At 37.0% G+C, this 25,483-nt stretch overlaps 1 pseudogene; it reads left to right on the forward strand.

Moving 5' to 3' along the window:
- The window catches only part of LOC108718542, a 125,912-nt pseudogene that overhangs the window by 64,135 nt on the left and 36,294 nt on the right, over window positions 1–25,483 (forward strand).

Below are 25,483 nucleotides of genomic sequence, written 5' to 3' on the forward strand. Positions count from 1 at the left end.
CTTATTCTGCCTTGTCTTGTCTGAACCCTTCTCTGCCTTGTTCTGCCTTACCCTGAACCTTGCCTTTTTTGCATTGTCTTTTTTACCTTGCCTTGTTCAGATGCAGTCATGCTTTAAACTTTGCCTTGCCTGTTCCTACTCTGGTTCCAGTCCTGCTTTGACCTTGACTTGCTTTAACCCTGCCTTTACCTTGCTCTGCTCCTAGCTCCAATCACTGCCTTGACCTTGCCCTGCCTTGTCTTCCTTGCTATTCTGAATCTTGCTCTGATGCAGATTCTGAACTGTTAAATTTTCATTTACATTTCTCAGCAGCATCTGTGGAATATTAGCAGCTATTGCAGTGATCCCCAACCAGTAGCTCATGATCAACATGTTGCTCTCCAACCCCTATGGCTGTTGTACCAATTCCCAGGTTCAGGAGCACTCCGCAGACACTATCCTATGTGTATTATGTAGTGTCACATGGGAATTGAATATGGAATTAAAGTGGTATTATATTTTGTTATTTATGACTTTGTTGTAAGATTCCACTGTCCTGTGGTAGGTAGTGCTTATCATGCTGTCAGTTCTTACACCATGGCTTCTTCCTTATCTGCTGAGTAGTTGACCTCAAAGCCAGTGTGTCTTATGCTTTGGATGTCTTGGAATATTTCTTGGCACCAGGGAATTGATCATTTCTTTAAAACAATGACAAACGAACAAGAAGAAATTGAAAAGTAAGTGAGAAAGTACATAAATATATTTGTCTAATAAATTGAAAATTGAAACAAAAAACACACCATGGAGGTTATGTAATATAAGGTGCAAAGTTTGCTACAATTCTTATCCCCTATAGCAACCAATATAGCAACCAATTAGCATTTACTGATCACCTGTTTAAAAGCAAACCTCTCTTTGGCTACTATTGGTTACTGCATCTTTGCAAACTATGGAGTATATTTAACAAAGAGTGAAGTTAGAGATCACCATAGTCTGCTAGAGTGAAATTCTGCCACTCTCCACTCATTTCTATGGGATTTTTAAAAGAGTATTTATCAATGGGTGAAAGTGAAAGTTCATCCTTTGATAAATACGCCTTTCAAAATCCTATAGAAATTAATGGAGAGTGGCAGAATTTCACTCTAGCAGACTGTGGCGATCTTTAACTTCACTCTTTGATAAATATACCCTTATGTGTCTTTTATTACATATTGGGTTGTCTGTTTATAATTACAAATATAATTGATGGGAATCCTGGAAAGCAAGTCACCATTTGTAAAGAATTTTATGTATTTGTATATATAAATTTATATAATATATATTATTCTAGCAAAAAGCTGCATTCCTTTACACAGCGGTGTTCAGCCAACTGAGAACTGTTTTGTAATTTTGTTTATGAAATCCTAACTGTTCCGACTGTATGAAACGTACACTTCTTTTCCTAATAAGTTCTTTAGAAACATTAAAGTTATCCTCAGAAGAAGTTCTGACATTGAAGATGACACACTCCGTTAGTGGCCTGCAAAATTGCCTGAGTTCTATCATTGAGGCTGTGTCTCATGGGGAAGTTCATTCTGCTGTTGCTAGGATGAATTTTTATTTCTAAATGACAGACTGGTTTTAAACTGCCTGACTGCCTGTAACATGTCTTCCTTGAAGTGTCTGCCATGGCATACTGCATTGAGCAGGTGATACAAAGTTCTAGGTTCAGAATCTATTTGCTGTGTGTAAAATCATGAAGTGTCTGTGCTGCATAACATACACATTTAGATTGGAAGCTGTACAGGTAGGGAAATCCATCCTCTTGTCTTTTTGTACTTATTTCTATTTATTATAATAATTTGTATTTATTGGAATTTATTATTGTAATGAACCCCCTGTTTTTTTTTTTTTTATAAGGGCCATGACAACAGATAAAACTAGGGGGGGGGGGGGGTTGTGGATGCACACCTGAGGCCAATTTCAAAAAGTTTAAAGCCCTGTCTAAATGATTCAAGTAACTATGCAAGTGCATCTAATTTTGAAACAGGGTTTTTTTTGTTACAAAGTTATGATCATAATATTGATAAGCCACCATACCACGTCAAGGTAAAACCCCACATGGTGGTCCCTAGCTTATTTATCTTTAATCATTGTAAAAAAGGAATATTACCTCTCTGTTTAGTAACAATTCTTTATGTAAACATCTCCTGTGCTTTGGTTTCAAACTCTGCGCTAAATCCTCCCCCGCCAACTGCTGAGCGGCTTTTAAGAGGGAGAGACTGCCTTAACCAACGCCCATTTTAGAAAAGTAGAAGTAAGGTGTTGTAATTAAAAACAAAGTAGAGTGATATATGCAGTTGCACAACAGTGTGTATACATGTGTAAGTGGAATGTGAAGGTGTGTATGGTAGTGAAAAGTGTATGTGTATTTGGGAATGTGTATGAATGTAAGATAGAATGAAAGAGTGTAAAGGAGAACTAAATGAATAACACAATAAGTGTGTGTACATAGAGAAGTGTCTAATGGGATGTTGGTTTTTTCATGGCTAGATCCTCCCATGCCGCTAGCATCTATGGCTTTTAAGAGAGAGAGATTGCACAAACCAAGGCACAACAAGTGAGGGCGACCACCAAAAATATAAAGGGGTGGGTATGAGGGTGCAATAACCACATGAGCTTAGCCAAAGCTTCTGGCAAATACAAAACTAGGGGGGATGCACACCTGAGGCTAATTTCAAAAAGTTAAAAGCCCTGTCTAAATGATTCAAGTAACTATGCAAGTGCATGTAATTTTGAAACAGGGTTTTTTTGTTACAAAGTTATGATCATAATATTGATAAGCCACCATACCACGTCAAGGTAAACCCCACATGGTGGTCCCTAACTTGTTTACCTCTAATCATAGTAAAAAAGGAATATTACCTCTCTGTGTAGTACCAATTCTTTATGTAAACATCTCCTGTGCCTTTGTTTCAAACTCTGTGCTAAATCCTCCCCCACCAACTGCTGAGCGGCCGTGAAAAAACCAACGTCCCATTAGACACTTCTCTATGTAAACACACTTAGGGGCCGATTCATGAAGCTCGAGTGAAGGATTCGAATTAAAAAAACTTCGAATTTCGAAGTGTTTTTTGGGCTACTTCGACCTTCGACTACGAATCGAACGATTCGAACTAAAAATCGTTCGACTATTCGACCATTCGATAGTCGAAGTACTGCCTCTTTAAAAAAAACTTCGACCCCCTACTTCGGCAGCTAAAAGCTACCAAAGTCAATGTTAACCTATGGGGAAGGTCCCCATAGGCTTGCCTAAGTTTTTTTGATCAAAGGATATTCCTTCGATCGTTGGATTAAAATCCTTCGAATCGTTCGATTCGAAGGATTTAATCGTTCGATCGAAGGAATAATCCTTCGATCGTTCGATCGTAGGATTTGCGCTAAATCCTTCGACTTCGATATTCGAAGTCGAAGGATTTTAGTTCCTAGTCGAATATCGAGGGTTAATTAACCCTCGATATTCGACCCTTCATACATCTGCCCCTTATTGTGTTATTCATTTCGTTCTCCTTTACACTCTCATTCTATGCTTACATTCATACATACTCCCAAATACACATACACTTTTCCCTTTTCACTACCATACACACCTTCACATTCCACTTATACATGTATACACACTATTGTGCAACTGCACATATCACTCTACTTCTACTTTCTAAAATGGGCGTTGGTTAAGTCAGTCTCTCCCTCTTAAAAGCCGCTCAGCAGTTGGCGGGGGGAGGATTTAGCACAGAGTTTGAAACCAAGGCACAGGAGTTGTTTACATAAAGAATTGGTACTACACAGAGAGGTAATATTCCTTTTTTACTATGATTAAAGATAAATGTTAGGGACCACGATGTGGGGTTTTACCTTGACGTGGTATGGTGGCTTATCAATATTATGATCATAACTTTGTAACAAAAAAAAACCCTGTTTCAAAATTACATGCACTTGCATATTTAATTGAATCATTTAGACAGGGCTTTAAACTTTTTGAAATTGGCCTCAGGTGTGCATCCACAAGCCCCCTCCCCCCTAGTTCATGACAACAGATGACATGATCTTTTCTTGTCGGCAGGTTTCTACTGGTTCATCCAGCTTGTGAGGAAGATGAAAAGCTTCTGGCAGATGTGATACGTTTTTTTAAACAAGATATTACAAGAGCAGAAAGGAAATTCAGATCCACATGATCTCCAATGGATATTAGAGATGCTGCTTAAACAAGTATGAAAATTGCCTTTGAGGTTTTCAGTTTCAGCCCATGACAGATGAGGCGGCATTAACATTCATTCCCAATAAAGATAATTTAGCTGTAAAATGTACACATTTATTTTGTTAACCTGCCAATGCAATTCTGGCGGGAGCAATGAAACTGTTTCATATCGTGCTCCAGGTCTTAATAAAAAAGCAAAAACTGCAACAGGAGGGACATTGCATAGTAATCAGAAACAATATTATTAGATTACTGGCACGCCAACATGTTAATCCTGTCCTTGCTTAGTGGACTCTTTCTATTGTTATCATTCATTCAAATACTGATATACAAAAGTTATGTGCAAGCGAAATATCCATTCATTAAAAATCCAATGAAAAGAGGAGGAAAAATGAAACTTTAAAGGGATAGTATTCCATTATTCAGCACTGATTTGCCTTTCCACAGAGCATACCTCCCCTTCTTTACAATGCAAATTTGTGCAGAGCTTCCTATCTACCTTTGAATAAACAAACCCCTCTCATCTCTTATGAGCAGCTTTTGAGCAGCTCATTATCAGGGGCATCTCAGTGGAAACTTATTTAATTTTATTGACTCCTTTGAAATTCTGGGATCAGGAAATGCTGAAATTGGCTTCATAATCTTGTTTAGTGCCAGAAATAACATAGATATTTCTTAAAAGAGAACTAAAGCTTTCCCCTTCCTGAATTTTCTGGCTGCACTCAGCACACTGCTCTGTAGGACAGGAACCAATCAGCAGCTAGGCTGATCTGATAGGGAGCTGAAGCCTGTATTTTCTTTGTGTGATTGCAGGGCTGTGATAATAACATAGATATTTCTTAAAAGAGAACTAAAGCTTAACTAAAGATGGCGGCTAGAAATGTTGTGCATTGTGTTTTAGGCTTCTGTTCCAGCCCAAAACAATCACAGCCCATTAGCAGGGAAGATATGTGTCTCTGAAGATACCAGAGTAGCTCCCCATTATCTTTTCTGCTAAATTCACTGCACATGCTCTGTGCTGCTGTCACTTACTGAGCTTAGGGACCTACTAAAAATATACAGTACACATAGGGTTTTTTAGGGTTTAGTTCTCCTTTAATCAAAACAATAGACAAAAAGAATGTTCAGCGCATACTCTGTTCACTGAGCTCATGTTGGGGTGTATAATGTCCCTTTAAATCAGGACAGGTAGAGAATCAGAACTTATATAGGTTCAATAACTAAAGCACCCTTGAGTATTATCTTAATTTTAAATAGCCACACTGTCTTCAAAACTGAGTTTGGACATGGCGGCTTTCAGTAATCCACAACTGCTATTCTAATCATCCAGGCGCTAGGTCCAAATGAGCTGAACAATAGGGAGGAGGCTATACTGTGTGTAACGCTTTCTTGGCCTATTCTGCCAATTAGGAGTTAAGGGTGACCAGCTAGGTAGTGAGCATGGGTTACATTGCGAATCTTCACCCAGGGCAGAGCCTTCGCCAAATGGAAGCTTCCCCTTTAAACTGTAGTTGAACTACAACTCACAGGCATATAAGTGCAACATAGAATAATGGACGCCAGGAGGTTCTTTAAAAAGGTAAAACAGGAGCACAGATTTATTATGCCAGAGGCAAATGACCACAGGTTTACTTACAAATATACTGAGGACACAGCAGGTGGAATCACTTTGGACAGTACAAGGTTCACAGTCAAACAGGTGCGACTCCCAAAGGATATTGCAGATAGGTGTACATCAATTCCCAGTTCAACTGACGTTGCCAGTGAGGGGATCGGGATCTATCAGGTAGGGTACAGGTAGTCCTTTGCTCACCTAGATGCCTATCAACTGAGTTCCTTGCTCTAAAGGCAAACAGGCCTTGTGGGAAGCTACTCCCTACTACAATCCTCGTTGGAGCGACAACTGCTCTTTCTGCTACACCTCTCTGTCTTTCTCTCCTAGAGAAACTATAACAAGATCTTACTATCTTAGCTGGTCCTCGTTCACGGGGTTACCTGGTCCCCGACTTAGCACCAAAGGTGTCAGGTCCCTCTGGGGTAAATGCTTACTGGGGCCTATGGTGATCCCAGGCTCAGTGGAGATTCACCTAGCAGCAGCACCAGGAGCCAAAGAGGAAGAGGACACTCCCTACACAGCACTATATAGCAGTGTTGCAGGGGAGTGTCATTACACTCTTTGTCCAATAGGTGTGGGTGTTACACTTTACCAGTTACAAGGGCTTGGCCCAATAACAAGGGAAAAGAGAACTACATACAAAAGGTAGGGGATTAACTCTATAGGGATATGATATCCTATAGGTCCCTACATGTGTATGACTTCTTGTAAGTTATATGTCAGATTGGTTGAATACAGCATGAGGTTGGCCTGTGTATGGACAAATTTCTCCCGTGCTTTACACAGTTCTATTATTTGTTTTTTTTTATGTTTATTCCTGAATATTAGTCTTTTAAGTAGAATCTTGCATTTTCTACATTTTTGCTAGAGGTGTGGAAGGTATTAGTTGTTGCCAGTGATTGATGACTTTCAGTTTAAATAATTCTCCAGGCTTTGCTTTCACCTATCCTAATAATTATCTTTATGTGCATTTAGGTTACTGATGTCAGTCAGTCTTAATAACTAGCATCATTTAAAAACTTGCTCCTAATCATAAACAAATACTGATGAAACATTCAATTTCAATATTACTTTTAGAGCTCAAGTCCACTGTTTGAGCTAATGGAGCAGAAAGAATATCCAGCCAAAAAGGATTTGGATGATACACGAGCAGCTGTGAGGCAGCATCTGCAAAAAGAGCTGATGATGTTTTTTAACACACTAATGCTCTGTTTAGCTTCAGTTACTGATCGGTAAGTGCCAACTTGCATTTTAAGTGTGCTTGCTTATTTACTGGGATCTAGATATGTTTTTTTTCTGTTATCATCCAACAGTGAAAAGTCCAAGGATGCTAACACACATTTTGACTTTGTAAAAAGAATACTACATGGCAAACATTGTTTCTATTATCAGGAAATAAGCATTATTCCTTTCTACTGCTTAGAACCTGCCCACATTGAAAATGCATGTTTCATCCATTAAGCTGAAATAATGTTATGTTATTTAAAGGAGACATTTTATGTAAAAAAAACAAAAATGTACCACTGCATTTTACTCATTTAGATATAGAAAGAATGTGCTTTAAAAAGTCATTTCTGGTTATTTTATTGAGAAATTTTTGCAAAAACCCTACTAGTCCTGCCCATCTGTTCCCCTTCCTGAATTTTCTGGCTGTGCAGGGGAGCTGGCGGCACTCAGCACACTGCTCTGTAGATCAGGAACCAATCAGCAGCTAGGCTGACCTGATAGGGAGCTGAAACCTGTCTTTTCTTTGTGTGATTGCAGGGCTGTGATTGGCTGCCCCCTCCTACCGTTGGGACACACACACCCCTCATCTGAAACATGGACAGTGACCAGTCAACATCTATAGGGGCTATTTATAAAGATAGTATTCATTTTAAGTACAATGTGAAACCAAGACCATATATTATTCATTATTTCCTACAAAATTAGTGTTTTTTCGTTTATCCTATATGTCTTCTTGAAGACATTTATGTTTAGACTTTACACTTTAATGTAACATAAGGGCACACAAGCCCAGTTTTGAACACTTTGAGCATGTAATTACTGAATAACACAAGGTGTGCTATCGTTTGGTACTTGGTGGATCATTCAGAACACAGCTGGCTTTGCACATGCTCAATCGTTTAAAAGTATCAGATGCTCCTCATTTCTATGGCCTGCCATCTCTTGCACAAACTTTAAGAGGAACGAGTCATGTGACTTCACAGCCAGGTTGGAGCTCCTACGGCCTGTCCACAGAGCCATATGCAGTTTGTGTTAAAACACTGACAAGCCTTCTTGAGGTATAATATTTTGTTTTGTACTTCCTACACGTAACTCCTGATAACTGAAAACCATTTCTCGAAACTGAAACCTAATTGTATGTGTGTCCATCATCCATGGATAGATCTGTATGGATGGAATCTCTTATCCATATGAATATGGGAATTCTATTTACCATGTATTGTAGACAATGTTTTAGCTATTAAGTTGAAGGCACCAGGTCTTAGGCTAGGGCCAGATGGGGCTGAAATCAGCCTGCGTAAATCCACAGGCTGATTTCAGCCCCTACTATGAGTAGGTTCCTCATTCTTCAATTGCGTCTGGAACCCTTGTGCCGGCTCAACCCAGGTGTGTTCGTGCTGAAGCCAACATAAGGGTTCCGGACGAGGAGGAGGATACTGTTCTTGGTAGGGGCTGAAATTAGCCTGCAGAGTTACATAGAAAATGCAAATCAGTCACAAAAGACAAATTATTCTGCGTTTTAGTACTTTCTGGATAACCAGTTTCTAGATAGTAGATGCCATATGAGTGTATGATCAGTTGCAAAAAATGACTTGCACATTCAATAGCTGATATCAGTAAAATGCCAAATAACCTGAATGTTGATGGGGAAAACTGTTGCTGTTTGGAGAAATTGACCAAGATTGGCTGTTCTTAATCAGTCTTAGTAAAAAATAACTTAACAGTTAAAATAGCAAAATGTACATCCTGTGTGCACCTTTTTGGCTATAGTTTACCCTTATGTATGGAGCGTAGTATCCAGAATGCTCTGGACCTGGTGTTTTCCATATAAGGGATATTTCCTTAATTTGGGAGATGGCCTTTTCATAATTCAGAGCCTTCTGGATAACGGGTTTCCATATAATTGATCCCAGACTTCTATAAACACACATACCTCACCATGCAGTGACCATAAAATATAACAAACATTACATATCAAAAGAAAAACTCCCTGTCTCCCCCTCTTTTACACTATTTGTGATCATTCCACCAAGATCTAACACGTTGGGGGTTATTAAACTAAAACCCAAATTTTTCTCATTTTTATTAAACCAAGCTCGACCAACTCCCATCTATGATTTTATCTTATTTATCAATAAAATAACTGAAAAAAGTCAGGTCTGGAAAAAACTCCAAAAAATCACCCGAAAATTCGAATCATATAAGTTTTTCTTATTTGACGCCCAAATTACTCGATTTTTTCCAGTTATCACCCTATAGCCCTGAGTTTTTCATATTATTGGACGAAACGCAGCACAGATTACGATATCTTCAAATTGACATCTCCCTTGAGATGGAGTTTTTGTCCAAAAAACCTCAACCAGAAAAAAAATGTAGTCTATTAAATAACCCCCTTAATGTTGGGCTGAAAGTAAATGTTCCAAACTAATGTTGCCCTTTAGCAGCCCTTTCCAGAAAGAAAACTTAATGGTACTCCTATGTTTTTGTAAATGTTTTTAAAAGGACCTATGGTTTAGCATACATAATAGAAGAACAAGGTATTCAGATATTAAAGAATTCTGGAAGATTAATTAAAGTGGTTTGGAAAAGACAGAGTTCGGCTCTTTTAGTCCCCTGGAACTACTTCCACATCTAAGAAAGCTGTGATTCTAGGGTTCCATTGTGTCATCATGTAACTTTCATGTTATCCATTAGAACACATTCAAATAGAAGATACTAGGATAATTTGTTATGTAGTATGGTGTGCACAATTGGCAAAGAAAGAGGGAATTATAAAATAGACAATAAAATAGACAAACTGAAAAGCAATAGGAGAAGTAGAGAGCATTAAAGGGGTCCCGTCACCCAAAAAAATTATTCATAATCCTATTTTATCAGTCAAGCGAAATGAACTTTAATTACACAATATAAAATATTTGAATCTTGTTTCCTCTAGTCTGGGAATTCATAATTATAGCAAGCAGGCAGGAGCCATTTTGTGGACACTGTTATTAATAGGGATGCACCGAATCCACTATTTTGGATTCGGCCGAACCCCCGAATCCTTTGTGAAAGATTCGGCCGAATACCGAACCGAATCCGAACCCTAATTTGCATATACAAATTAAGGGTGGGAAGGGGAAAATATTTTTTACTTCCTTGTTTTCTGAAAAAAAGTCAGTCACGTGATTTCCCTCCCGCCCCTAATTTACATATGCAAATTAGGGTCCGGCTGAAATCAGGCTGAATCCTGGCCGAATCCAGAATTTGGTGCATCCCTAGTTATTAAGAATCTTGTTTGTGCACCAGTATGGGGGACCTGATGTGCATCCCTGTGCCCTGGCTACACAATTAAATGGTGAACGGAATGTGGGGAGAGCTGCAATTTCTAGGAAGTGCTGAATGGAAAGTGAAAGTAATTGTCTGCCCCGCCTCTATGCCCAGGGCATAGAGGAGGGGCAGACAATATTTGATTGACAGCTGAGACTTTTAAATGAGCTTACAACAGCTATGAATGCTTTAATAAAAAATAGAAATTGGATTTCATGTTTAATTTGAAAAGGACTTTTATAATACAGCTTTTTGTGTCTGGGTGGCAGATCCACTTTAAGGAATTGCAATAGCACTATTGGACCAACACAATTTATTGTCACTGTAGTTCATCCTCTAGCTTCTTCTCTGTCCAAGTACAAATAGGAAGGTGGACATGCCTTACTTGTATCAGGCCAAATATTTAAGTCTAGAGTATATAACATGCAACCCCAAAGTCTAGTTTTCTGCTCAGCTCCTCTAAGGGTAAGGGCACACTGAGCAGATGCACCTGCATTTTGTTGGCAGAGAGTAGCGCATCCGCTCTCATCCGCAGCTCTGTATAGCTCCACTGTCAAGCAAAGTGTTGGCCTGAGTGCAGAGTACAAAACACAGGCGGATGTATAGTCAAAACAATATGCAAGCACATTTATTCAAAGTGCTCTTTAGTGATGCACTTAAATGTTCTCTTTTTAGGATTAAAAGTAATTTACAATTGTTTTACTGTGAAATAGAGTTTACAGCTCCACAGCTCAATCTGGCAGCTATAGTATATCGGCCTGAGGGATAATTAAATATGTAGGTGGTTGTCTTAAATGAGGCACCGCATACATACTTTCTTGACTCTTTAGAACTGCACTTGGTTATACAATTGGGCAAACATAACACAAATGTGCTTTCGACGTCCGTCTTTTTCTTCAGTTAAATTGACAGATTATATGCTATACTACATGAGTATGAAGCCATATCCAATTTTTAAAAAATAATCATGCCATACCATAAAGTTTATAAAGCTCTTTACTAGGGTGGGGATATTTAAAGAAGAAGGAAAGGTTAACAACAGCTACCTTTATATATGTTAGGCATATTATGTAGAGTAACATATCCCCACATATTCCGCTTCTTATTCTTAACCCCCCCCATTTTCTAAACGCTTCTACTCTTAGTTATAGAGGTAGAAAACCAACTCTCTGCACTTCTTCATTCTATAGCGGAGCAGTTTGCTTGTGCTTTTCTAAGCGATCCCTTCTTCTGTCTTTATGGGGCGGCACTGTAAACACCCCATTTTTTTCATTGACTTTGACAAAGAAGGTTTTCAAACTTCTGCCAGTCTTACAGTGTTGAAGCTAAACTCACCAAACTTAAATAACATATTCATGGGGTCACCCCGAATGAAACAGTGACATTTGCGGGAAGGCTTAAAGTGGGAGTTAATAACAGCCAATCAAATTTTACCTATTGACTTTCAATGGGGAAATTTAACCTGCTGCCATTCTCACAGTATTGATTTCAGGGTCCTCAAACTCTTCCCAGTTTGTCACTAGGGGACTGCAGTTTTAGATTTGTAAAAGTGGAGGTGGAGTCAACAACAGGCAATTGGATTTCATGTATTAAATTTTATTGATTTCAATTTAAAATGCTGCTATTCTCATACTATTTAAGACAGGGTCCCCAAAATTTGCAGAGTTAGTCACTGGATGACAATAATTCAAGGTTTAAAAAAAGTGGGTGGAGCCACCAACCGCCAATCATATTTATCTTATTGATTTTCATTGGAAAATTTAAACTGCTGCCATTCTCACATGTTTCACATCAGTATCCCCAAACTTTTCACATTTGGTCACTGATGGGCTAAGATTAAAGGCTAGTTAAAGGGGGCAAAGCCACCAACAGCCAGTTTTCACCCATTAAATTTAATTTATTTTTATTTGAACTGCTGCCTTTCTTGCAGTGGTAATGGCAGGCTCCCCACACTTTGCAGAGTTAGTCACTTGTGGACTGCAATGCAAGGTTATTAAAAGTGGGCAGAGTCACCAACAGCCAATCAGATTCCACCCATTGACTTTACTTGTTCAAAATTTAAAATGCTGCCATTCTCACATTATTTAGGCCAGGGCCCATTTTGCCACTAGATGACTACAGATTCAAGTTTAGAAAAAGCAGACGCAGCCAGACAATTGCACTCATTGATTTTAATGGGGAATTTTAAACTGCCGCCACTATCACACATATAATGCCAGGGTCCCCAAACTTTGCAGTTTGTGACTGAGTTACTATGTATGCAGGTTAAAAAGTGGGTGGAGCCACCAACAGGTCATTCATTGGGGAAATTTATGTTGCTGCCATTCTGACACTATTAAAACCAGAGACCCCAACATTTTTACTGGGCATTTTTTCTCTTTAAGACTTGTCTAGAAAAATAGCTTTACTTGATTACAATGGCCAGTGTCACTCTCTAATGAAAAGTTTACAGGTGTGTTAAATTGTGCTGAAACTCTTGTTATCAAAAGAGTTTTTATAAGGAAAATAAGTGAAATAATACAGAAAAGAAACTTGTGTGACTTTAATACCCATTGGCATTATCATGGACCACTGCCCTGACTCAATTATATTTAAAAATATATACTCGAGTGAAATGAAGTCAAGCTACCATGAAATTGTTTTCCTTTCTTATCAGATCATCTCATCATTTTATGTGGAATGGGGAGGAAATGCTCTTTCCTATATGGGTAAAGGTGTAACGAAGAGCACAGTATTGTGCTTGCTTCACTTGTCCCATGAGATGACGGCTCAAGCTAAAAACACGATGAGAGATCCATACACTCTCTTGCTCGCATAGACTGTGTAGCAAAGTTAAATCAGTAACATAACAAATGTAACTTATGTAGAAGTAAAATACAATAGGAGTTGTTTATGTACTGTATGTGATAATTCCTGTTATACATTTTACTCTCATGTCATAGATTTTTTTTGTTTACATTCTGTAGGCTTTGTTTTTAATTTCTAAAACATTTTCATTCTTATGAATCTCTCTTCTGCTTATTTGAAGATGTACAGATGGCTGTTTAAAAAAACGTGTCTCCTTTGAGGCAATGGAGCAAAATGGCAATTCATTTTTCCTTATGGCATACTTTACATTTTTTTATGCTTTATGGCTTTCTTTTGTTTTTCACTGTTTGTATGTGTTTGGGAATTGTCAGGAAATTAGGAAACAGTTATAAATTGCTAGCACAAAGGAAGACTGTTGCATTGCAAGCTTGTAAATTTTTTACTTGTAAATTCTGCCACTGTATGACTTTTTATAAATGCAAACAGATGCTTCTTAACCAATGGCAACATTAGACTACTAAACAGGTAACTATAGAAATAAAAAAAGTAAAACTGTCATAATGCCAAGCTGGACTTTTATTAAAAATGTGGGGGTTGTTTTGGGTTCTGCCGGCAGAATGTAGTTGACAGAACCAGACTAAAGAGTGTCATTGTTGTCTAAATTTGCAATCAGTTAATTGCTGATCTGCATGTACAGTACTTACCTCTGGGACAGGGGCAAACACTCTTTGCTTAACCTTCAGTAGTTCAGGAAATGTCAGTGAGAGGGGGCAACATCTTCTCATCAAATCATCACAGTCCAGCAGACCATTCTGCTATTTCCCTAAATGTTGGTATGCTTTTTCCTATAGGACTGGATAGATCTTTGGACTTCCATGACCAGCATTGAAGCACTCAATCTTTTGAATTATACAAGTATGGGACCTGTTATTCGAAATGTTCGGAACCTTGTGGTTTTCTGGAATAAGGGGGGCTTTCCGTAATTTTGATCGTCATACCTTAAGTCAACTAGAAAATCATGTAAACATTAAATAAACCCAATAGGCTTTCAATAAGGATTCACTATTTTAGTTGGAATCAAGTACAATGTACAGTACAGGTATGGGATTTGTTATCTGGATATCTTTATCCAGAAAGCTTCGATTTACGGAAAGGCTGTCTCCCATAGACTCCATTTTATCCAAATAATCCAAATTTTTAAAAATTATTTCCCTTTTGTCTGTAATAATAAAACAGTACCTTGTACTTGATCCCAACTAAGATATAATTAATCCTTATTGGAAACAAAACCGGCCTATTGGGTTTATTTAATGTTTAAATGATTTTTTTAGCAGACTTAAGGTATAAAGATCCATTATCTAGAATACCCTAGGTCCTGAGGACTCTGGATAACAGGTCCCATACCTGTATGAGCTTGTAAACTCTCACATTCGAGGTCTTTAAGCTTATAAACTTGACAAATTCAAGGTATTTTTCCATAATTGTATAAAATTTAGTTCTTTACATTCAAATTTTTTAATAAATGAGCAAACAAGTTTCTTTTAAAAACCTCTAAAATCTCACAAATTAGAATTGATAAATAGGCCTCGAAATGTCACTAAGGAGTGAGTGTGTGTTCAGAGTAACTTCATACTGGTGTTTCAATTCCAGGTTTACTTCTATTCTTTTATATATTTTTAAATGGGTAGTTAAACGTTAAGTTAAATATCAGGATGTTGTAGAAAGGCCAGTTTTAAGCAACTTTTAATTTGGTCTTCATTTTTTTATTTTGTATAATTTTCGAATGATTGTCTTCTTCTTCTGACTCTTTCCAGCTTTCAAATGGTCGTCACTGACTACAGCAGCCAAAAAAAACGATTTTGTTATTTATACTTGTTATAACTTCAGCCCCTCTCCTATATATTCCAGTCTCTCATTCAAACCAAAACCTGATTGCCCTATGTAATTTAGACCCTAGTGACCAGATAGGTGCTGAATTTCCAAACTGGAGCATTCAACAAGAAACTAAATTCTTAAACCACAAATAAAAAATGAAGACCAATTGCAAAATATCTCACAATATCAATCTCTACATCGTACCAGAATTAATTTTAAAAAGTGCATAAGATTAGATGGTGTATTGTTATGGGGTGGGCTGTTATATAAAGAGGGGGATCAATTAGATTTTTGTGTTAACACTATGGGAAGTCTTAATTTTCTGATCTTCTTTGTGGTCTATTTATTTGTAAATAGAATCCAGCTGTTTTTGTCCATCTCCTGTACTATTGGCTGGTGAATATTGCTTAAAAATGTGTCTGCCTTCTACTCTTCTCAGTGACATCACTGTCAAACTCACAATCAATTGGCTGTTCTGTCTATAAGGGAGAGAGTGATGTAATTGTAAAATATAACGCTAAGGAAAATATATTTATATGGTACTTATTTTTATAGATCCAGATTCTTCAACCTGTCTAGTGGCTGACTATGATAATCTGTTATATTTTTTTTATAGAGGAACTTGATTCATAGGGTAAACGGTTTATTGTAACAGGTGCTGCAAATTTAATTATTGTCTGTTTGCTGAAGAATAAATAAGGTTGTATTTCTTGAAACTGTTGTGCAATGACATGCTTGGGTTCACTTAATAGCTCTTGAGCAAGATAGCAATCTTAAGATTTTCCATTTTTTGTCTTTTGTCCCAGGCTGCCTATGTTCTTCAAAATTTGCTTGTTATAAAAATGCCTGAAAGTCTCGAAGATTCCAGAGAGTATGAGTTTCAGGTGCGTAAGTTGCTGTTCGGTGTGCTTTGAATTTTAAGACATGGATATATGCAACATGTAGACAGGCATGCTTTTTCCAAGGTATATAACTTTTAGTTTTAATTGTTTGGGTTATTTTTTTTTTTTTGCTCTATCAATGTTAAATGCATAGCAATAAAGCAATACACAGGCTGTTAGATACTACCAATAAAGCCATATGAACAGCAAACAGTCTTGTAAGTGAATGTGAGGTTGTTATTGAAATGTTAAATGCACTTTTCACGGTTGCAGGTATATTTCTATTCTTTTGAATACACATTAATATACCTTTAAAGGGGTGGTTTGCCTTTACGTTAACTTTTAGTATGTTATAGAATGGCTAATTCAAAGCAAATTTTCTTCTTTTTTTTTTCAATTATCTGCCTTCTTCTGACTCTTTCCTGCTTTCAAAAGGGAGTCACTTACTCCATCTAATAAAACAAATGTTCTGTAAGGCTACACATTTATTCATTGCTACTTTTTATTATTCCTCTTTATATTCAGGCCCTCTCCTGTTCATCCAGTCTCTAATTCATATCAATGCATTGTTGCTAGGGTAACTTGGATCTTAGCAACCAGCTGAAATCGCAAACTGGAAGGCTGCTACATAAATATGATAAATAACTTAAAGGAGAAGGAAAGCTACGAAGGCAGTTTCCAATAGATTAGCCACAAGAGTGCAAGCTAGAACGCCATTTTTATTCTTTAGAATGCTTTTCCATACCTGAGTAAACAGCTCTAGACATTGTCTCGGTTTGTTTAGGATAGCAGCTGCCATATTAGCTTGCTGTGACATCACTTCCTGCCTGAGTGGAGGGAGCGGGAGAGGAGCAAACTGAGCATGCCCAAGCCCTGGAGGTTTAAGCTGAAGGCAGGAAGTCTGATACAGAAGCCCATGTGTACACAATAGAAGGACAGAAATTTGGTGTTTCTAGTGTATTCATGTAGACCTTTCTAATAAAGCTTACTTCGTTTTAACCTTTCCTTATCCTTTAAAAAACACAAATATTGTCTCAGAATATCACTCTTTACATCATATGAAAAGTTAATTTGAAGGTTAACAACCCTTTTAAAATTCTGACTCCATGTTTTTTATTCATTGTTGAGATTATAAATAGTGTGAGGTACAGTAACCTGCATACGGTGATAATTATAGAAAGACTAGGCAGGATTTTTAAAGTTGGCCACTGAGCTATAAATGATTTATAAGAAAATAGTAGATTTCTCCTGTAGCTGTGCCATAGAAAGGCATAATAGACTATATATAGAAACAGTGATTTTGGACATTTGTAAAAAAAAAAAAAAAAAACATTGCTAAACATACCTATATTTCAGGAATTGCACTGGGCATCTTGAGCACAGAGAAAATGAAGGCAAGGAGGATGTGCATATACCTAGCCCATGCCTCTACCATACCTTGCGTTAGATATTTGGAAATGCCACAGTCATAGCAGGATTATTAATATCTCCAAACTTGTATTTTCCCTGGAAAGGACCCATAACTCTAGGGACTGTTAATTCAGCAGAAAAACAAAGATCGGCTAAGAAAAGTGTTATTCTTGTTTGATGTACAGTGCATAAATTGCTGATCTGTAAGGGGAGGACAAATAGTTTTTAATGAATATTTGATGAAGAAACTGACAAAAAATATAGTTGTAATTTGTGTGATTATAGAAGGAGGTGGCATGTGGTAACTTGATTGTATACGAGAAATAACATTTTTCTATTATAAAAAATGTTATTCTTCCAGCCTTCACTATAACAAACATTTTTCCCATTTCATTCAGCTTAGTCAGAAATAATCATCTGTAGACCATATGTTTATTCGTTGTATTTCCATTTCATGGAGGACAGATTTCTCTCCCTTCAAACCTCTAGTTTATAAACCTTTTTGGATTCCATTTGACGATTGTGTGGTTAATGTGGCATTGTGCTACTAAAGACTGTATCTTTTTTTTTCCATCGTATGGATTCCATGTTTATTTTTAGCAGATACGCAAAAATGCTTATGTTGATCTTTCTCCTCATAAGTATGCATAGCTTTTCAGTCTTCATTAACATTTCCTTTTGATAAAGAGGACTTATCCAGCAGTTGTTTACCATGCAGCATAACAGTTCTTATATTATTTTTTTGCTAACTTCAGTATTTTGGAAGGCATGCATTTCAATGGGCATTAAAATCACATCTGGTCAATTTGTCTCTCATATTACAGTTGTTAACTTTATCTACATTGTAAGCCTCTGCAAGCAAATCTTACTCTGACACAGTGAATACATGGCTACGTCATTTATGCCACTGCCATTACATGCATAATATTGGATTTGTTTGCAATAATATTAATGAAGGCATTTGTATCCAGTTAGTTTTGATACTTGATGCCAGATGCACTCTGTATTTTAAGGCTATTATTAATCATGTATGCCATGAGGTTTTTAGTATTTGGATCATCTGATTCTATTCTGCAGATGCTTGTAGATCTTCAGACAAGTAAAAAAGCATTATTGATTCCAGTTCTGTTCTCCTTAATAGATTATTATTTATTTTAAAGGGAAAACTATACCCCCAAAATGAATACTTCAGCAACAGATAGTTTATATCAAATTAAGTGACATATTAAAGAATCTTACCAAACTGGTATATATATTTAAGTAAACGTTGCCCTTTTACATCTCTTGCCTTGAACCACCATTTGGTGATGGTCTCTGTGCTGCCTCAGAGATCACCTGACCAGAAATACTACAACTCTAACTGTAACAGGAAGAAGTGTGGAAGCAAAAGACAGAACCTGTCTGTTAATTGGCTCATGTGACCTAACATCAGTAACATGTGGTTTGTTTGTGTGCACCCTGAATCCTAGAATCCCAGGGGGCAGCCCTTTTTAAAATGGCAATTTTCTATTTATGATTACCCAATGACACATATTACTAAAAAAGTTTATTATTATGAAAATGGTTTATTTACATGAAGCAGGGTTTTACACATGAGCTGTTTTACTCAATATCTCTTTATAGAGACCTACATTGTTCAGGGGATATAGTTTTCCTTTAAGTGTAATTGTTTCTCCTGTGACCAAAGGAATGAGCTTTCTAAGAATATATATGTTTACTTTCTGAGTAGACCATGGTGCTTCACATTAATAATTACAGGACCATACGATTCCTAATATCCTACATGTATATGCCCTTCAGAGGTTTTCTAGAGGCAGTAGGGCCCCTTGCTAAGGAAGTCTAGTAGGTTTTAGCATATCCTGAAACTTTGGATACTGAAGCAGAATAAGACTAGTATAGTCTGTTCTTCAGCCAGATTCACTGTTGCTAAATGTCGCATTTACAGGGCCCTTGAAGAGGAGTCTGGATTAACATTGGTAGGCAGTTTTATTACATGACTACCACTTCTATAATCATGTTGGTCAAATGGTGAAAAACTTCTACTTTGGTCATTACACCTTGGCTCCAACTATCCCAGCTTTCCATGTAAAGCTGCAAAGTATAATATGAATGCTAAGTACCACTTTGCATTTTTTTTTGGATGTGTTGGGTTAAAGTTTAAGTAAAGGCACTTTTAAAACAGGTTTTTTTTTAGTATGAGGGCATTAGGCTCATGTTTGGCATCCCATCCCCAATTGCCTGCTGTCATCTAAGTTGCAGTCCCTTATAAAACCCACAATTTCCTTCTAATATAGTATATTGGCCTGAAGCTGTGGCATAGCTTCATGTGGTTTTTCAATAGCACCCCATACCCACCCCTTAAAACTAATGGTGGTCCTACGCTTTTAAATGTGGGCGTTGGTTTGGACAATCCCTCTCTCTTAAAAGCCTTTACTGGCGGGGGAGGATTCAGCCTTCAAATTGAAACCAATGCTCAACATACACTGAACACAGGTAATGCTATTATGCAGAGAAATATTTCTTTTTAATAAGTAAGTTAGGGACTGCCATATGGGGTTTACCTTGACGTGGTTTATGACAGATTTGCGTTTACTTTCCTGCCATCCATCTTCAACACAATCCTTCAACACAATCACCTAAGCAAATCAAGATGTACACAAATGCAATGTGCTGCCATACTTTGTGTGTATATATATATATATATATATACATATATATATATATATATATATATATATATTCATTGCTGTAGACCAAACCTTGGAGAGAGACAAATACTGTAAATGCAGTAAGGTATTTTCTTACATGTTCTGAAGACTCCCTTTACCTTTGGCAAAGTGTGCATAGTTTTTCAGGCTCTAAATCTACATTGACCACATTGGTAAGTGTCACTGTTTTCTTCCCCCTATATTTGCCATGAAATATTTTGCTGTGATTCTTGACTGTAATATATGAAGTAATGATGTATGAGTAGTGTTTTTTTTTTTTAATTCCTTTTATTAATATGGAGTCCTTTGCTGAATATAAGTATTAGATTTGGTTAATTTACAACCTGTTTCCAAAAAAAGTTGGGACACTGAGTAAAATGTAAATAAAAAGAGAATGGGATAATTTGCAAATCATTTAAATCATTGATTTCATTGCAAATAGTACAGATGCAACATATCAAATGTTGAAACTGATACATTTTTATTGTTTTCTGAAAAATATATGCTTATTTTTTTAATTTAAGGCCAGCAGCACATTTCAAAAAAGTTGGTACAGGTGGCATGTTTTCCCAATGTGTTGCATCACCTCTTCTTTTAACCAATTGCTGTTTTTTGAAAATATAACGCCTGAACTAGTATTTTAACTTTTCAACAGTTAGGTAGTCTCCTTTGTCATATTTTTCATATTATAATGCACCAAATGTTTTGAATGTGTGACAGGTCAGGACTGCAGGCAGGCCAGTTTAGCACCCGGACTCTTACTTTATAGCCATGCTAGAAAATGAAATGAGGAGCGGTAGACACAGTGTAACGAAGGCAACCACACTGCAAGTTTGTGTAGATTAAACTACTAATCACAGAAGAAGAAAAAGAAGAAGTGAAATCAAAACACTTTTAGTCCATAAACACTCACTTCAAAGCAAACTAGTTCAGCGTGGCGCCTATGTAGTATGATTGGCAAAACTGCCTTAAGTAAAACTTAACTTTTAATAAATTAGGCTATAAAGAGAAGAACGCCCACAAAAGACAAACCCACTGCTAATAGCCCATAAGGCCACAGTGCAGGAACAATGTCCCTAAAAAACATTCAATTAAAAACCAGCAAATGGTGGAAACGGTGGTATCTTAATCAGCCAAAGAAAATACTTCGACGGTAGTAGTATAAACCATTGGTTACAGTGCAAACACTACCCGCTCCCACCCTTCCATTTGTGCCCCAAGTTAGTCAGCAAGAACCTGCCTGTCTATGTAGGGACAAAGTGAGAGCTAGGCTGCCACCGTCCACCTATGGGCGCTCTTCTCTTTTTAGCCTAATTTATTAAAAGTTAAGTTTTACTTAAGGCAGTTTTGCCAATCATACTACATAGGCGCCACACTGAACTAGTTTGCTTTGAAGTGAGTGTTTATGGACTAATAGTGTTTTGATTTCACTTCTTCTTTTTCTTCTTTATAGCCATGCTGTTGTAGTATGTGCAGAATGTGCTTTGGCGTTGTCTTGCTGAAATAAGGCCTTCTATGAAAAAGACATCTGGATGGCAGTGTATCTATAAACAAATTTAAATTTTGATTGTTCCGACCTCAGTTCATCTTAAATGAACTTGGGCCCACAGAAGGAAGTGTTTTTTCATTGTTTTTAAACATCGTAACTTAGTAAGTTAGGTTGAAAAAAGACCCACATCCTTCAAGTTTAAACTTTTAAGTCTATCTATAACCTGCTTAACTGCTAGTTGATCCATAGGAAGGTAAAAATACCCCATTTGAAGCCTCTCCGGTTTGGAGGAAAAAAATTCTTTCCTAACCCTAAGATGGCAATCGGACCAGTCCCTGGATCAACTTGTACCATAAGCTATCCTTCATAAACCTGTATACCCTCATTTCCATAAAAAGCCATCCAACCCCTTCTTAAAGCTATCTAATGTACCAACCAGCTCACTGTTAACTCTCACTGTTCACTGTTAACTCTCTGTTCTAACCGTTTTCTGAATATTTAGATGGAACCTCCTTTCTTCTAATTGGAATGGGTGCCCTCTTGTCAGCTGGAAGGACCTACTGGCAAATAAAGCATTAGAGAGTTTTTTATATGATGCCCTTATATATTTATACATAGTTATCATATACTTTTCTCCAGCATGAAAAACACCAACTTAGCTACAATTTTCGAAACCTTTTACCAGCTTCGTTGCCCTTCTCTGAACCTTCTAAATCAATAATGTCCCATTTTGGAGACCAAAACTGCACGTCATATTCTAGATGGTGGCCTTACCAGCACTCTCCTCCCTCCCGTGAATCAATGCCCCTTTTAATACAGCTCAAGGCCAATTGATGAGATGCTCCATTAGGTGTTTTTTTTGTTTTTTTTTGTATTACATGAATGCTCTAGTCTTGGTGCTCTTAGTTGCTTGTTTTCCAAAATCTCCATCTGGGTCATGGAACTATGTATCTCTGTATTTAAACTGGATAAGTATTTGTTTTGCAAAATCTGCATCGTGGGCCCTGGAACTATGTATCTCTATTTTTAAACTGGGGTAAGTATGATATAAGCCACAATTAACTGAGGAACTGAGAAGAGTCTTTAATACTGTGAAGGTAAAAGCAAACACATTGCTGGCAGAAAGTAACAGAAATGTTTATGGGTTCACTGTAACAGATTCTCTCTATCAAGAAGAGCAGCTATAAATATGCCAGCATTGCTGGGACTACGAGCGAGTGCTGAGAGGCAACTAATCATTGGGCTAAATCTAATTATTGTACACTGAAGTTTTGGACATTCCACTTCTTACCAGAGCACATCAGAAGGTGAATAGCCTTGACTAATGTGAATCATTTTGGCTTTTAAATCTTTATTATAACTAATGTCCACCTTATACCTAGATGTTGAGAGATGTGTGGTCTACAGTGTCTTAGCTGTTTGATTTTTGTGTTTTTCATTTCAGCACAATTAACCTACTACCATATTTCAGTATAAGAGACTGGGTTTAAAAAATGTGGGGGTCCTTTTTCTGCTCTTACCCTTTATTCTGATAATATATTAACATTTTCTATACACTTTTCTATACACTTTTGCCGTGCAAAAAGTTTTTTTTCATGAAGATATCAATATGTTACATTCATGTAATGAATAACTACAATTTATTTAGTGCCGTGTCTAGCTTCCCTGACTCCTTTTACCCTTCACAGCTCACTTGTCCATGAATTGCATTGTCAGCACTTGCCATTAGCAATTGCAGGTGTTTTACATCGCCCCTGTCCTCTCAGGGAGAACTACAACAATTACAATTCCTGTTCTCAATGACAGCTACTTCCCACTTAAATGTCAGTGGCAAGTACAAATGCCTTGCCAACAATAACATTGTGAATATTTGTAAGTCTTAAATAAAAATCTAAACTAATGTGCCACAACACACAAACAATCAACCAGTTTGTCAGATACAAGATGTTCCATTGAGACTGAGGCTGCCATCAATCTTGACAATCCATTCATCCTAAAACTCACCTACAGAATGTCTGCAATTGCAATTTATTTTCATATTAACTTCTACTGTATTAGATCTTGCTCATTCTATATGGTGACTTTTTTTTTACAGATCAAAACAGCAAGACGAAAACACCATCACTAAGCACAGAAAGCAGTGAAGTGACAAATTCTGTTCCTGAGCAGGGTTCTGTAGCTACACCATATTTGCTGTGTGCAGTTTACTGGAAAATCTGCTGGCAGTGAATCCAACAGTCACAGTAATAGAATATCTGAGAGTTGCATACTAAAATGTGTGGCAAGGTAAATGATATCTATATTAAAAACTTTATTTATTAAAGTACATTTTTACTGGGAAAGTAAAGTGCTGCTAATATGACCATTATATTGTATAGATAAATGATATTAAATGGTATTCATTATCTTAATAGTGTTTAGCACAAGCATAGACTACTTATACACAGTTATATACAGTCTCTATAATGCAGGGCAAGCTTAAGTGTTTATACCAGCACCCTCTTCTCTTTCCATTTGAAGTGGATCAACCACACTGCCAAATATGACAATCTACGCACTTAGTTGTTTTGCCAAACCATTTTCTCCTCTTACAAGATGCTCCATAAAAGGGCAAAGATTAGTACTTTGTGTTTCACATTATTTTTATATAAGAAGGTAATGTAGCTCAGATTATTTACCAGAAAATGATGCCAAATTGGAAAAGAAATCTATGATAGACTTTATCTGGAATAGATGAGAGTAAGGCTAATGGTAGTGGTTAGTGGCCACTATAGTTGTGTTGGATGGAGGATAAAATACCCCATGTTTCTTTAGCTTTCCTACATACTATCTGTCCCATATTATTCCGGTATATTTTTTCTGTTTTGGGATAGGTTCTTTTCAATAAAACTGGGTTACATTACCTGACCTGTACACGGATGTTTACATACTTATTAAAATGCTTTCCATTTAATAATATGTAAGGCGATAGGTGGTCAGGGGAATTTTAACAGACTGCTACCTGTCAGTTGTCAGAGTGCCCTGTGCACCATTCGTTTAAGGGTCATTGTAAAAGGCAATCTTCCTGTGAGTTTCTGTGAGCCAATAAATAAGGGCTGGCCAAACAATAAATAGTAATAAAATAAAAAAACAAGGCTAAAAGCAAAGCAGTCTGCAGTATTCATGTTACTTGAGTTTGATTTCGAAAATTGTCACAAAATAATTAGTGGACTGTATCAAATGTAGCTACAATTAGCGGAGCACCAAAGAAGCCGGGTTAAAATGGTAAAAAAGTGAAATTTATTTGAAGCACATTGCTGCTGTAATTTTGGACATTTTAATGTGCTTCAAATAAATTTCTCTTATTTTATCATTTAAAACCGGCTTCTTTGGTGCTCCGCTAATTTTATCTACAAAGGAAATGGACTCACAGCATGGGATGGCGGTGGACGTGAAGCACGCTGATGCCTGTGGATCTCCATTTAGTGCTCCCACTAAAAACTTTGTGCTGGACTGTTTAAAATGTAATATGATGTCCTTAGCCTCTTTGAAACTTAACTTTTCTATTTTTTTTCAGCTTTCTAACACCTGGGCTGCTAGAAAGATGCTTTTCTGATCTCAGGGCTTCACTTACTCATGGCAAAGAAAAATTATAAAGGCGCAGGTCAGTTTTTCTGATTGCAGTTGGAGAATATAGGGCAGTATTTATCAATGAGAACTCTGTTAACTTGTATATAAATGTATAATTTTGTATATTGGTTAATTTTTGATGTAGTATCTGCTTAGTCCTTGCTAAATGTGCTGCTATGATCAGACCACAGGACATATACTTACTTTTGCTATAATACACGAAGATACTTCTAAACTATACTATTTTTCCCTGGTTATGTTTCTCATAGATAAGATTTTTGCTTAATAAACCTATCTAGATATAAAAAAGTATTTTAACTCATTAGTTGCTAAAAT

Source organism: Xenopus laevis, chromosome 6L, assembly GCF_017654675.1.
Source record: "Xenopus laevis strain J_2021 chromosome 6L, Xenopus_laevis_v10.1, whole genome shotgun sequence".
NCBI classification, from domain to species: Eukaryota; Metazoa; Chordata; class Amphibia; order Anura; family Pipidae; genus Xenopus; species Xenopus laevis.